General features: G+C 34.7%; 1 protein-coding gene and 1 pseudogene across 1 annotated transcript in view; one reads left to right on the forward strand and one right to left on the reverse strand.

The window, feature by feature from the left end:
* BMPR2 (bone morphogenetic protein receptor type 2) overlaps window positions 1–14,838 on the forward strand; it is a 179,090-nt gene that overhangs the window by 93,296 nt on the left and 70,956 nt on the right. The window lies entirely within an intron of this gene.
* On the reverse strand, window positions 2,948–3,066 carry LOC117801327 (annotated as a pseudogene).

The following is a 14,838-nucleotide window of genomic DNA, read 5'->3' on the forward strand; positions in this document are numbered from 1 at the left end:
AGAAGCAGAACTTTTTGTTCTTGGTCATATAATAATACATCAGTAGAAAATCTGTTGATGGTAATTTTTTTCTCCTTTAAAGTTTTCCATTATAAAAATACCATTTATTGAATATTTAACATAAATATTTGTCAAAAACATGTATATATGTTTAAAATTTACTAGAACTATGGTGCACACTTATCAGAGATGGAGAATAGGATAGTGTGGGGTGACTGTTGAGGGGGAAGGTTACATATTACTCTTATACTCTTTTATTAGTTGAATCTTTAACCTGAGAATATATTTGTGTATTCACGTATAAGAAAATATTAAAGGAGTACCTGCTGGTTAAATTAGAAAAATAGAAAAATGAGATAAGTGGAAAGGAGAGAAATAATCTTGAATAATCTCTGTATCTAAATATAACCATTATTAATATTTGGAATGTTTTTTCCTAGTCTTTTCTCTTTAATTTTTTATATAGTTGTATTAGTGATAAAAATGCATTTTAGGGAACACCTGGCTGGCTCAGTTGGTAGATCATGTGACTCTTGATCTTGAGTCCTGAGTTGGAGCCCCATGTTGGGGGTAGAGTTTGCTTAAAAAAAGGGGGGGAAGAAAAGTGCATTTTAGATCTTGCTTTTTTATTGAGCAGAATAAGTATTTTCCAGATTATAGCATATGTTTCAGAGTCATCACTTTTAATGGTTGTATAACATTTTATCAATTAGATATTTTCCTTATCCATTCTCTTGGTTTTGGACGTTTAGGCTGTTTCTAGTTTTTTATTCCAGTGGACATCTTTGTATATGTAGCATTATATTATAATTCCTAGAATTATAACTTCTATATCCAGTAGTAACAGTATTAAAATTCCTCATATATTGTCAAATTGCTTTTCCATTGGTGGAAACAATTCACATTCTCCCATTAGTGATGTACTGGAGTGCATATTCCATCATGTCTTTATTAGCACCAGTATTATTAAAATAAAAGTTTGCTGAGATCATTTTGAAAAATGATATGGATTAGGTTTTGATTTTCGATTTTTGTTTTTTGGGGGATTTTTTGAGCAAGCGAGAGAGAGCATGAGATCAGGCAGAGGGAGAGAGCGAGAATCTTAAGTAGGCTTGGCATTTAGCACAGAGCACTATGCAGGGCTCAGTCTCACAACCCTGAGATCATGACCTGAGCCAAAATCAAGAGTTGGACACTTAACTGAGCCACCCAGGCACCCCTTGGATAATTTTTATTAGTGAGGTTCACATGTTTTTTGTTTTTTCTCTGTTTTGAATTTCCTGTGTTAAATGAATATTTGTAATATTCTTTTTCAATAATGAACCTAATTAGCTTTGAGAAAAATGATTTAGAATAGTCTGAAATCTAGTCATTTCATCCCTTGTCAGTTAGTCTTGATACCACAGGGATGACAGGAGCTACATTTTAAATAGTAATTTAACATGCGTTTGTAACATTTAAAAAAAAAATCTTTGAACCTTGGCTCTTTCTGAGGAAGGACCTCAGGAATATCTTTCATTAAAAGTTCAGTGCTCACTTACGGTGCTAAATTATTCTTTAATCAAGGTGTTAAAAATAAAATGTTCAGGGGCGCCTGGGTGGCACATCGTTAAGCGTCTGCCTTCGGCTCAGGGTGTGATCCCAGCGTTCTGGGATCGAGCCCCACATCAGGTTCCACTGCTAGAAGCCTGCTTCTTCCTCTCCCACTCCCCCTGCTTGTGTTCTTTCTCTCTCTCGCTGGCTGTCTGTCTCTGTCAAATAAATAAATAAAATCTTAAAAAATTAAAAAAAAGTAAAATGTTTGTTACTCATTCTTCTGAGAGCAGTGTTCACTGAAACAGTATCTCCAAACCTCACATGATGTTTTTGTAATGGCTATTAAAGCTTTGCATTTGCATAATGTTTTATAATTTCAAAGTGCTGTCACATCTATAAACTCTTTGAAGATGTGTCCATAATATCTGGGTAGTTTAGTAAAAAATAAACCCTTTTGTCCTACTGAGTTGCTACTCAGGTTGAATGGTCGTTGAAGTGGTTGTCTTTCTCTAGCAGATTTAGCTTGCAGCTTATCTTTTTTTTTTTTTTTAACTTTTTATCTATTGTATTGACAGTCAATGTCAGGTGTTAATATTTTGGGCCACCAACAAAAAAAATGTTTTAAACTTTTATATTTGATATTATTTCACACTTACAAAAACTTTCATATACCTTTTATCCAGAGATTCACCAATTGTTAACATTTTGCTGTATTTGCCTTATTCTCCCTCTCTATATATATACATATGCTGATCACTATTTTTCTCTGAACCTTTTGCAAATAAGTTGCAGGCATCGTATCTAAATTTTCACGTATTTTGTAATTGTCTCTTCTAGTAGATTTTTTTTTTAAGGTTTTGTATTTCATTTTTTTGAGAGAGAGAGAGAGTGTGTGAGAGAGCCTGAGACTGGGGAGGGGCAGAGGGATAAACAGACTTTCTGCTGAGCTGGGCGCCTGACATGGTGCTCTGTCCCAGGACCCTGGGATCATCACCTGAGCTGAAGGCAAACAACCAACTGAGCCACCCAGGCACCCCTACTGGATTCTTTTTTTTAAAAATTTCTTTAGAGTATAGTTGACCCACAGTTTTATGTTTAAGGTGCACAATATAGTGATTCAATATCTCTTTATATTATGCTGTGTTCACCCCAAGTGTAGCCACCATCTGTCATCATGCAACATTATTACAGTATTATTGACTATATTCCCTATGCTGTACCTTTTATTCCCATGACTTAATCTTTCCATAACTGGAAACCTGTATCTCTCACTCTCTTTAACCCATTTTGTCCATCTCCCTACCCCCTTTCCTCTGGCAACCATCAGTTTGTTCTCTGTATTTGTAGGTCTAATTCTTTTGTTTGTTTATTCATTTGTTTTGTTTTTTATTTTCCACATATGAGTGAAATCATAAAAATGATAGATGCCTGAAATAAGTGGCAATGCCTTAACCATATGTGTGTTGTCAGGCCTGAGGACCTCTTACATCCTTGTCAAAGGTAGTACTGATTTCTCCTTTCCTTTTTTTTTTTTTTTAAGATTTTATTTATTTATTTATTTGACAGAGACAGCCAGCGAGAGAGGGAACACAAGCAGGGGGAGTGGGAGAGGAAGAAGCAGGCTCCTAGAGGAGGAGCCTGATGTGGGGCTCCATCCCAGAACGCTGGGATCATGCCCTGAGCCAAAGGCAGACGCTTAACGACTGCGCCACCCAGGCACCCCTGATCTCTCCTTTTATACAACACTCTTCTACAACGTTCTAAAGTCTTTGGTGATAGGGATTTTTTTAATGCTCCTTTGTCTCTACAGTGACTAGTACAGTGTCAGGTATATAGTGGTAGGAGTGCAATAAATGTTTGCTGAATGAATAATTTAATAAACAAAGGGATATGTGCTAATGTATAAATTCTGTAATGTTTTCAAATGCTTGAAGGGAATAGGATTTGTTGTCATTTGGAATCTGGCAGAAGTCGAAATCATTGGATTCACTTACTAATGGACAGGTATTTATTGAAAGCTGGTTGCTACTTTCAATTAAAAGGACAAGTAGTTCATGGGATAGCAAGTACAGACAAAAACAACAATTATTAACTCCCTTATTTTAGATTCATTATGGTAAAATACAAAAAAGCCGTTATTGTTCCCATTCTCCTTTCCATTCCTAAAAAAGCATCAAATTTTAATTTTTAAAATAATGCAGGAATTTAGAAAATTTTCTCTATGTAGATGCTGTTACATGATCTCATTTTCAGAGACCCTTACTCAAAAAGTACAACTGTAGCATATTTTAATACTGGTAAAGAAAATGATGCACAAGTAGGTTATGGCTTTTTTAAAGGTTATGTTCTAGGGAAACAGCAGAAGGTACTTAATGTTCTCTTTAGCCTATTAATTTGTCTCTCAATTGTTTTCAGCTGAACCGTTTACTTCCTGACATCAAACTATTCATTGCTGTTATTGGAATTATATCTTTCTCGTCAAGTATGCATTTACACAGTATCCAGAACCACTTTTACCTGCCTTCTTTCCGCTATACCTCATACATTGAGTAGGGTTAGACCAGTGGCAATGAAGGAATATATGGATGACTGAATAACAAAATATAGCTCTCTTTCCTCAGAAAAAGCTTTTTCGTTTTTTTGTTTTGTTTTGTTTTTTGTTTTTATCAACCTCAGTTGAAGCTGAAGATCATGAGGTAGTTAGTGGTAGAAACTAAAGCATATGATAGCAGTGGATCTTTAAGAATAATGTGGAAGGACCATAAGTGAATATCTTTAATTTTGCTGAGCTACAGAGTCTTACATCATAATCATTTAAAAATTACTTTTATGTGGAGTTGGAGTAAAGAAAGGTAATTCCACTTACCTCTAGTTCTTAATTTTTTTTTACAGATGACAGTTTTGTGTAGTCTTATAAAAACTGCCTTAACTAGTTTTTTTGAAGGCAATCGTATATGGCACAAATGAATGAAATCTTTGCAGACTTCTGGCTGTTTTGCTGAAAAATTAAGTAGAATGAGAAGTCCACTGATGCTTTTGTTGAGACATAAATGGAATGTCTGTTTTAAAATAATTAAATATCAGCAGTTTCTTATTAATTTTAGAAAAAGGTATGTGAGCATTGTTAAATGCATAAAAATTAAAGTTCTGTTTGGACTATAGATCACCAGTGATTTCTGGTCAGTGAGGACACTAGCTCTCTGTTCTCAAAAAACAAAAAACCTTTCCTCCAATCCCAGCATTAGAGGTAAAGTTTACATGTTGTGTTCCTCCATTAGGAAGGATTATTTTAAAAAAATAATAATTAAAAAAAAAAAGGAAAGAAAAAAGAACTTCTGATATTTAGAAGTCCATGTCAATTATTTTGCTGTAACCTGTGATCTGAAGTTCAGGCCTGAGGTTGCCTTCAGAGGCCTAGAGCATGTGTTCAACCAGAAACTCATTATGAGATAATTCTCCAAGAAAAAAATTGGCTACCGATGAGATTATAGGGTATGGGTTGATAACTCATATTCTAGGTCTTTGTGCTTGAATTATTTTTTCCAAAGATTTTTTCTTCTAGTGTTGAGTCTATGTTTCAGTTGTTTGTCTTTTTTTAGGGGAATAGGTTCCATATTTGACTACTTTTATTATATGGGAACCTTAAAAAATACAAGCCAATGGTAATGTATCTGTTCAGTACTTAATTATAAGTAGAACTGGCTCTAGACACACTTAGGAATTAAGGAAGATTAGTTACTTTTCTTCCCTTGGTATCTTATGTTCTGAGTCCCTTTATTTTTTCCTAGGAAACCCTCCTTCAGTTGTACCCAGTATGATATGTAAACTTTTATAGGCACTGTCCTTTCTTCCCCCATCAACATATGGTGTCCTTAGTTCTATTTCCCTTCAGATATTAGTGTTAGATATTTGATGACTTTTGCCTCATTAAATACTTACAGTAAATTTAAGATTCTTAGAGAATGTTATCCCAGATGGGATAAATGTAGTACTGAAATTTTAATTCACTTTATCACGATTATAGGCTTACTAGACTGAGCAGTCTCCTTGTAATAAAAATATAAAGGGAATTTGGGAATTTAACATATAGTGAAATCAAAACTAGCTAAATACATTTTAAAATATTTATAATGTGTCAGACATTGTTTTAAGTGCTGTCTGTGCATTAAACCTTTATAGTTAACTCTTATGGAAACATATGAAATGATTACTGTTATATTCTTATTTTACATTGAGAACACCTGAGGTACACATACATAATTTACCAAGTCGCACAGCTAATAAGTGGTAGAGCCAAGATTCAAACGTAGGTGCTTTGGCTCCAGAGTATGTGTTATTAACTATTACTTTCTATTGGTTTTAACCATTACTCTCTATAATCAATAGTTATTAATCATTACTGTTAACACTCAAACGGGACCAGTTTATATATGTTTGTTCATTCATTTGGAAGGAGGAAAGAAAAGATTATTTTGAAAATACTTGATCACATTTCCTAAAATTTAAGGACTCTTCGTGAATCTTTCACCATATCTCTGTACCACTGAGTATCATAAAATTTTTCTATATTCACATGACATATTACTTTATTACTTAATATTACTTTATTACTTAATATTCAAATTATCTCATTAAAATTATGTGTACTTTAAAGGAAACTTTCTATCACTACTGTAAATGGAAAGCCAATGTCATAAGTAGAGGTAACTTTAAAAATTATTTATTTAAAGATAAATAAAATGAAAACTAAGCCATATGTATATTAGCTAACTAGATATTGTTGCTTGCCAAATTGTCTGAAACTTGAAGCTTACTTTCTCTGTGTTAAGAGAATAGTAAATGTTAAAAGAGAGTAGCAGAGATAATAGAGATTCACTGTCACCAAGTTGAGATTTTCTTTTTTTGTGATTAGACAAAAGAAAGAAAACTAACTCACTAACACATGTCCATCTACCACCTAAAACCAGAAGTCTGACACTTTAGGAAAGTGAACTATATTATTCTGAGTCTCTTCGAACCATAAGAGACTTTGCAGTACCCATTCTGTTTAAAAAGAAAATCAGTCTTTAAGTAAATGAATTTATATTTATAGTATTTTACCTTCTTACGCCCTGAATTCATGCTTGTGTGTTTGTAAATTCCCAGAGTTTGAAAGAAGTGTATAATTACTGCAAGGTTTGAATACTTAATTTTAGGACAGTTTCTTGTTAAGGTTTCTGGAATTAGTATAATTAACCTCCCTAACTATAAAGTAAACAAAGTAATTAAGTTAGTAGAAAAGCAGACAAAAATTTGTCATTTTCTAAAAAATTAAATAGACCTAAGTCATTGTATTGGTGTTGGAGGTTCTTGGGTGAAAATCAGTATAAAAATGTAGAATGCTTTTATTTTCTTTAATTTAAATCATTCATTAAGTTGATTGTTGGATCAAATTGTTGAGAAACAAAGATTGAATAAAGCTAAGTTTAAGAAATAACATTCTTTAAAAAAAAAAAGAAATTACATTCTAATTTATGCTGTGCTGTTAAGATTAGAAATTCTAACTTCAGTGTCTGGCAGCAAATGTCTTTATCTCACACCAAGCTAGAAAATAGAAAAGAAAGCCTACATTCAAAGAAACTGACATATGGCATAGGGCCCATAGATAGGTTTTTAGCTGTTGTGAATTTATAATGTTTTATTCCGTTTTTACTGCTTCTATGACAGCATTAAAGTGATTGAATAGACACAAAAGGGGAAATAAGGATGGCTGGAAGTTTTTACTTAATACTTGATGAAGCATTTTAGCAAGAGACAAAGTATGTTGTTCTTTTTTACACTTATTAAAAATATTAGTGGAGAAGGGGTGGTGCAAGAGAAGTAAAGTTGTATCCTTTAGAAAATATCCTTTAATGCAATAGTAACAAGATTTTATTTCAACATGTTATGTGGTGTTGGTCAGATAGTTTTCATTCTAAAATTTTGCCACCTCTGCCCTATTGAATATCAGTCCCAATCTATACCTACATATTTTTCCTTTTCTCTCAAAAAAAATAATTCCTCTTCATGTTGGTATTTTTAAAATTTCTTACTTGATTGTCCTGATGAACAAAGCAAAACCTGTTACTAACCTGGCTTTACTGACAAACTCAGTGGAAGCTTTTGGTCTGTAAAATGTAAAACCCAAACATTTATGGTGGAATTGACTGGTATTTAAAAATAAATGTCTTCTGAAATACTAGACAATTTTGCATATAGAAGCAAGAAATAATTTTCATGTCTTTAACATCTATAATTTTTCTTATCTTTATGTCCAGTTCCATATGTGTTCCTTTGTATCTGCCTTAGCTGTTTTTCATTTCCTGTAGTATCTGATTACTGAGAATTTTCTGTAGATGTTCATATAGAAAAACTGATTATCCATCTAATACGTATTTAATGGTTTCATATGCCAACATACCATAAAAAGTAGAGTCACTGGGGGCTCCTGGGTGGCTCAGTTGGTTGATCTCAGGGTCCTGGAAATGAGCCCCAGGTTGGGCTTCCTGCCTGGTGGGGAGTCTGCTTCTTCCTCTACCTCTGCTCCTCCCTCCTGCTCACCTCCCCCCCCCTTCCTCTCTGTCTCTCAAATAAATAAATAAAATCCTTTAAAAAAAAATAGAGTCATAGGTACATGAAGATAGTTCAAGTACATTCAAAACCAAGATGAAACTTGCCATAATTTGAATAGCAACTGTCTATAACGTATGTTGTTTTTTTTTAAATTGAGGTATAATTGACATGTAACATTATATTGCTTTTAGGTGTTCAATATAATGAGTCACCATTTGTACGTATTGCAAAATGATCACCACAGTAAGTCTAGGTAAATCTGTCATTGTGCATAATCACAAAATTTTTTATTCTTGTGATGAGAACTTTCAAAATTTACTCTCGACACCTTTCGAATATTCAATATAGTATTGTTAACTATAGTCACCATGCTGTACATTTTATCCCCATGATTTGTTTATTTATAACTGGAAGTTTGTACCTTTTGACCCCCTTCACGCCTTTGACCCATCCCTCTCCTCTGGCTAGCAGCAATCTATTCTTTGTATCTATGAGCTTGGGTTTTTGTTGTTGTTGTTGTTTTTCACATTCCACATGTAAGTGAAATTATATGGTACTTGTCTCTCTCTCTCTCTGACTTATTTTACTTAGCATAATGCCCTTGGGTCCATCCATGTTTTTGTAAGTGGCCAGATCCCCCCCCTTTTATGGCTGAATAGTATTCACACACACACGCACACACTCATTCATCCATTGATGGACCCTTAGGTTGTTTCCAAATCCTCCCTATTGTAAATAATGCTGCAGTGAACATTGGGGTTCGTGTATCTTTTTGAATTAGTGTTTTGTTTTCCTTAGATAAATATCCAAAGTGGAGTTGTTGGATCATATAGTAGTTCTATTTTTAATTTTTTGAGGAACCTCCATACTGTTTTCCATAGTTGTCTATACCAGTTTACGTTTCTACCAACAGTGCACAAGGGTTCCCATTTTCCACATCCTCACCAACACTTGTTATTTCTTGTCTTTTTGATAAATAATGTTTATAGTAATTGAACAGATAGGACTTTGGTTGGAAATGCACTGACAACTTAAATACTGTTATAAGCTCTTTGCAAATTGTTTCTTTTAAACAAGTACATTATATCCTAGCCATAGTATGAAATTAGCCTAATCAGCTGCTAAAAAAATAGGATCATCTAAGGGAGGGAAGTGTAATGTTTCAAAACATATTCACTTGATTCTTTGGGATGTGTATAGAATAATGATGAAGAGCATTGGCTCTTTGGGATATCTGGGTGGCTCCATCATTGGGTGTCTGCCTTTGGTCCCAGGGTCCTGGGATCCAGCTCCGCATAGGGCTTCCTGCTCAGCAGAGAGTCTGCTTCTCCCTCTACTCCCACTCCGTTTGTGTTCTCTTTCTCTCTCTCAAATAAATAAATAAATGAAATCTGTAAAAACAAAAAAGAGCATTGGTCCTCAGTCTTAGTGCATCAGTTAAAAATCTTCCTGTTCTACTTGCTAAACATATCCTTGAACAGGTTATTTAACCTCTTTATATATTTAGTACCTCATATACAAAGTGATACGATCTATTTTATAGGATTGTTACATAGATTAAACTATAGATAGTGCATGTAAAGTGCCTAGTGTATACTAAACATTTAATAAATAATAGTTATGATTAGGAGAGAACTGTCTGTAGGTCTTTTTAAAACCAACTGTTACAAACATCATTCCTCATTTAATTTTCTTTCTACCATTAAGGACATTTTTCTATTCATTTTTATTTATTATATGAGAGTCTATGTTATTTGAAGAAAGGATTGTTACTGAGCTTCTCATGAAGTGTAATCAGGTTCCTGTGTCCTTCTAGTTGAGAAACAGAACAAAGGTAATATTTTCTGCATCATTCCTTAATCCCATCCCCCGCTAAAAGAAAGTTATAAGAAGTTATTCCTGAAACAGTGAATTATTCTGCTTTATTTTTCCCAGGTGTACACTTTTCAAGGTTTTTTAGCAATGAATAAAATACAGTCAGTCTTCATTATTCCTGGATTCCGTGTTTGTGACTTCTCTTACTTGCTAAAAAATTGTAACTCCAAAGTCGGTACTCAGAGTGTTTTCTTGGTCATTCAAAGACATACACATAATAACGAAAAATTTGAGTTGCCTGACATGGTTGTTCCCAGCTGAGGTTGATCATGGACATGCTCTTACCTTCTTACTTCAGTGTTCGTATTGTAAACAAGTGTCCTTTTCAGTCTATTTAATGCCACATTTTCTTGCATTTTTGTTGGTGATTTTTCAGTCTAAACTGGCCTCCAAGTATAGGGCTGAGGTGCTGTGTAGTGTTTCTAAGCACAAGAAGGCTGTGATGTGACTTACAAAGAAAATACATGTGTTAGGTAAGCTTCTTTCAGGCATGAGTTACAGTGCTATGAGCTGTGAGTTCAATGTTAATGAATCAGCAATATACAGTATATTAAATAAAACATGTTTAAACAGAAACACATATAAGAGAAGGTTATGTATTAATGAGATTGGTGAATATGCTTGACTAGAGGTTTGACTAGAGGCTGACAGGAACGTAACCCTGTATTTCCCATGGAAGCATTGGTTCAGTATTTGCTAATTCAGTGTTTACAATGACTTTATATACCATAACTATTGTAGATAATGAGAATCAAAGGTATATACAGGTTTTCACACTTTTTAAAAGTAGAACGTTCCGATGAAACTTTTGTAATCTGAAATGGTGTAAAGCAAAGAACTACTAATTTATATGGAAAAAACTTTGAGCATTCCGAGACCCAAAAAATAACATCTCTTAGGCTTTTCTAGTATCTTAGGACACATCTTGGTAATGGATGCACAGAATAAATCGAGATAAAGAACAGATGCTCACAAGCACAGTCACAGCTATGGCAGCTTGATGTTGAGATGCTGAGTGTATTTCATGGGGAAAGAACTTTTGGTGGTACCAGTCTAACTGCTCAGGTTGTGTGCTATCTCTGTAATGGAAAATGCTGAATGCTATTTTCACTTTTTGCCATTTTTATAAAACAAAAATCCTCTTCAGATTCAATTTGGCTGGTAAAACAGGTACTAATGTCTTTCATAAAAGCAAAGTGATGTAACTCGAACTTTCAAAAATGGAGGATACCTGTATATTGTGGTAGGCAGCTTCTGACATGGCTCCCAGTGATCCCTGCCTCCTGGTATTCCCACCTCTGTATAATCCTGTCTCCCTGAACGTAGGCAAGACTTAGTGACTTGATTCTAACAAAAAGAATATGGCGAAGGTGATAGAATATCACTTTTGTAATTAGGTTTTAAAAGACTGTAACTTACATCTTACTGGTATAACCTCCCTGGCTGTTCTTGTGTGCTTGCTCTCATGAAGAGGGCTGCTTGTCAATGAATTGAGGCCTGCTTTCTGCCAACAGCCAGAAGGGAATTAAAGCCCACAGTCCAACAACCATTAGGGAACTGAGTCCTACTAACAGTCACTGAGTGAGCTCAGATACTTCCCCACTTAAATGTTGAAATAACTTTGGCATTGACCTAAACTTTGACTGCAGCCTTCTGAAAAATCCTGAAGCAGAGCACAGTTAAGCAGGGCTTGGATTCCTGAGACACATAGAAACTGAGGTAATAAATCTGTATTAAGTCAGTAAGTTTTTAGGGTAGTTTGTTATATAACAATAGATAATTAATACATACATAGTTAAATATTTAAAGTTATTATGAAAACCTCTGAATACAATATTTGAGATGGAGTATCCAGTAAAAAGTAATACTGTGTTTTGACTTTTGGCAGCTTTTATTCTTTCCCCTCAGTGTTCAATTATTATTTTCTTTTCACTTCTAAGTTTTTGACAGTAGTGACCATAATTCCTTTTTTTTTAAATTCCTTCTTCTTCATAAAAAAATTTCTGTATATAAAGAAAAAAATCTAAGACAATTACAATTGATGTCTTACATTTCCACATAGATTCAATAATTACTAACATTTTCCAATTTTGCATTCTGCGTTTATCTCCTCCTTTCTGGATGGGTGGATGGATACCTGTTTTTGTTGTTGTTGCTATTGTTGAACCACTTGAAAGTAAGCTGCAAGTATCACATGCATCTCTTAGAAATACAAGACAAATACCAATCTCAAATCCAAGAAAGTTAACAATAATTTGTAATACTAGCCAATATCTAGTCCAAGCTTAGCCTTTCCCATAATGAATCTTAAGACTGTTTTCTAAAACAGAATTCAGTCAGGTCGATACATTGCATTTGACTGTTTTGTCTGTTTAATTTTTATTAATGGTCTCTCCCCTCCCCTACCTTTTTTTTTTTTTAAGATTTTATTTATTTATTTGAGAGAGAGCATGGAGAAGCAGACTCCCTGCTGAGCAGGGAGCCAGATGCAGGACTTGATCCTGGGACTCCAGGATCATGACCTGAGCCAAAGGCAGTCGCTTAACCAACTGAGCCACCCAGGTGCCCCCCTCCCCTACCTTTTTTTTTTTTTTTTTAAAGATTTCATTTATTTATTTGACAGAGACAGCTAGTGAGAGAGGGAACACAGGCAGGGGGAGTGGGAGAGGAAGAAGCAGGATCCCAGTGGAGGAGCCTGATGTGGGGCTCGATCCCAGAACACTGGGATCACGCCCTGAGCTGAAGGCTGATGCTTAACCACTGAGCCACCCAGGTGCCCCTCCCCTACCTTTTTTATTATCCATGAAATTGGCTTCTAGAGAATCTAAGCCAGTTGTCCCTGTATTCTGGGTTTATCAAATTGTTTTATTGTATTTTTAATCCCTTGAAATTTCTAAATTTTAGAAGGTTGATTTCATTTGGGTTAAACATTATTAGCAAGAATACCTCATGGATGATATTGCAAACTTCATATTGAATCATATCAAGAGGCACAGTATCAGTTCAGATGGATTCTTTTTCTTTTTAAAATATTTTATTTATTTGTGTGTGTGAGAGAGAGAGAGAGAGAAAGAGCAAGCAGGGGGAGGAGCAGACGGAGAGGGAGAAGCAGGTTCTCCACCAAGCAAGGAGCCTGATGCAGGACTCAATCCTGGAGAAAAAGAAAGGCTTTTTTTGAGTATTACTATGGATTTGTGGGTTTTTTAAATTAAAAATTTATTTATTTTAGAAGGAAAGGGGAGAGAGCCCAAGAAAGGGGAGGGGCAGAGGAAGAGGGAGAGAATCTCAAGCAGACTTCCTGCTGAGCATAGAGTCTGATGTGGGGCTTGATCCCACAACCCCGAGATAATGACCTGAGCCGAAATCAAGAGTTGGATGCTTAACTGACTGAACGGTCCAGGCATCCCATGGACTTGTGGATTTTTATTTTAATGCTGAAATAATCTTGAATTTGGCTAGAATAGTACTTTTTTTTTTTTTTAAGATTTTATTTATTTATTCGACAGAGATAGAGACAGCCAGCGAGAGAGGGAACACAAGCAGGGGGAGTGGGAGAGGAAGAAGCAGGCTCATAGCAGAGGAGCCTGATGTGGGGCTCGATCCCATAACTCCGGGATCACGCCCTGAGCCGAAGGCAGACGCTTAACCGCTGTGCCATCCAGGCGCCCCTAGAATAATACTCTTAAGCTTGTTCTTTGTGTCTCTCTTTTTTTTTTTTTTTAAAGAATAACAGCTTTATTGACATATAGTTCACATATCATAATGTTCACAATTTAATATCTATATATAATGTGTAAAACTCAGTTTTTTTAAGTGTATTAACAGTATTGTGCAGCCATCACCACTATTTAATTAGAGAGAATTTTCATTACCCAAAAAGAGAAACCATGAAGTAATTAGCAGTCATTCTCCATTACCCTCCACTCCCTGCCCCAGGCCTTGGCAACCACTAATGTATTTACTGTCTGTATGGATTTGCCTATTTTGGACATTCACATAAATGGAATCATAGAATATGTGGTCTTTTGTGTCTGTTTTCACTTAGTTTATTATTTTCAAGGTTCATTTGTGTTGTAGCATGTATCAGTAATTCATTTCTTTCTAGGGGTAAATAATATTCTCTTATATGGATATACCACTTTTTGTTTATTCATTCATTAGTTGATTGGACAGTGGGGTTATTTCCAGTGTTGGCTATTATAAATAATGCTATGAACAGTGATGTATACATTTTTGTGAGGACATATGTTTTCAGTTCTCTTGAGTATATACCTAGGAGTGGAATAGTTGCCTCTTACGGTAACTCCGTGTTTAACCTTTAATGAACTGCCAAGCTGTTTTCCAAAGTGGCTGAACCATTTTACATTCCCACCAACAGTGTTGTCCATATCTGTAAAAATGGCAGCTGGGCACTGCAGGGAATCTGTAGATCAGTTTGGGAAATATTACTGTCTTAACAATGTTAAGTTTTCTAATTTATGAATATGAGATGTCATCCCTATTATTTAGCCTTCTTTAATTTATTTCAACAATGTTTTATAGTTTTAGTGTACAAGTGTGCACTTCTTTTGATAAATTTATTCCTAATTATTTGTCTCTCTACTGTAGTCTACTGTCTCTTGCTAAGTTGTGTATATATCATTGATAAGATACAAGTTTTTTAAATGGTTAGTTCTGATAAAATACACAAACATTAAATTTACCATCTTAACCATTTTAAGTGTATAGTCCAGTAGTATGAAGTACATTCATATTATTGCATAACCAAATTCCAGAACTGTTTTCATCTTGCAAAACTGAAACACTGATATTTGTATATTGATTTTATAAACTGCA

This window comes from Ailuropoda melanoleuca, chromosome 2 (assembly GCF_002007445.2).
Source record: "Ailuropoda melanoleuca isolate Jingjing chromosome 2, ASM200744v2, whole genome shotgun sequence".
NCBI lineage: Eukaryota > Metazoa > Chordata > Mammalia > Carnivora > Ursidae > Ailuropoda > Ailuropoda melanoleuca.